This window comes from Poromitra crassiceps (assembly GCF_964638095.1).
Source record: "Poromitra crassiceps genome assembly, chromosome: 10".
In the NCBI taxonomy this organism is placed as follows: domain Eukaryota; kingdom Metazoa; phylum Chordata; class Actinopteri; order Beryciformes; family Melamphaidae; genus Poromitra; species Poromitra crassiceps.
This window is the reverse complement of record NC_139631.1, coordinates 19361882-19363487: the sequence shown is the minus strand read 5'-3', so window position 1 is coordinate 19363487 and position 1606 is coordinate 19361882.

Genomic DNA, 1606 nt, shown 5'->3' with positions numbered 1-1606 from the left:
TTTGTGCACAATCTATTTTCAGCTGTGCCCTGAACCTGCTGCCTTCAACCATCTAATTATGTTCATGTGGTCTTGTGGTTGTGTGTGTGCGTGTGTGCGTGCATTCGTGTGTGTGTGTGTGTGTGTGTGTGTGTGTGTGTGTGTGTGTGTGTGTGTGTGTGTGTGAGTAACTGTAATTATGGCCTTATATGTGACCATAGATGTCCGGAAGCAATAGCAGTATGGAAGGGGAAACAATTCAACACAAGCAGTGTGTGTGTGTGTGTGTGTGTGTGTGTGTGTGTGTGTGTGTGTGTGTGTGTGTGTGTGTGTGTGTGTGTGTGTGCAGAGGGTCACCTGGACATTCCCAGATTAGCTCAGTCTAGACACTCCCCCACCTTTTCTCCCATTCCAAGCACAATGCTACGTATTCCCATTCATGCAGCCTTGGACGTCACACCGCTATTCAAAACACTGCAGTGCCATAGCAACACAAATGTTGGTGTGTGTGTGTGTGTGTCTGTGTGTGTGTGTGTGTGTGTGTGTGTGTGTGTGTGTGTGTGTGTGTGTGTGTGTGTGTGTGTGTGTGTGTGTGTGTGTGTGTGTGTGTGTGTGTGTGTGTGTGTGTGTGTTATAGACAGGTACATTTCATATCACTCCTATGCTGATGGCAGTTATACATCTATGTTTCTACATATCTGCCAACTACCTTAACCCAGTGAATGACCTCATCCAATGCACTACTGATATCAAATACTGGATTGTCTTTATAGAGTTTAATGATGACAAAAGTTAGATTATTTTAGTCGGTCCCAAGGCTTGAGCCACCAGATCTTTGTCATCTCCTCTGTTGGTAAAACCATGTGACCATGCAAAAGAAAAAGGGAAAAAAGTGATTTTTGGATGGTCCCCTTAACTTCCAGAGGCACACATACATTCTCCAAGATTTCCTTTTATCATTAGGAATATATCTAAAGTCAGATGGTTCAGCTGTCACAGTCATATTCTGAAAACTGCTCCATGCTTTTGTTTCCAATAGACTTGATTACTGTAATGCACTTTTTGCTGGCCTAGGTTTGAACACATCACTTTTATTTTAACATCTCTTCACTGGCTCATAAACTTAGAATAAAGTCTAAATATTCTTATGGTGCCTTCTGTCATTATGGTCCTACTCTCTGGAATTCTCTACGACATTTGGCTACTGTAATACTGTAATACCTGGTTATCTTATGTTTTATCTTATTTTATTAGGTGTTTTTTTTACATACATTCCCAATAAATCTTATATAGTATGTTCCTATGTTTTTGTCATGTATGATCTTTGCATATTCTTTTGCCTTTTTTTTTTGCTTACGCCTGTCATATGAAATGTGCTATATAAATAAACTTGACTTGACTTGATAGCCAGTTTGGTCAGCTGCATTTATCATTTTGTGTGTTAACCTGTCATGAAGTGGAAGGGAGTTTCCCAGATAGTGAATCATTAACCATATGCTGTATAGAAGAGGAAATTCTTCTGGAAGCAATTACAGTAAGCTATCATATTTGACCAGAAGGCCATCTAGACCAGGGGATTTAACACTTATCAAAACACCAATAGCTCACAGCTCACTACTACACACTA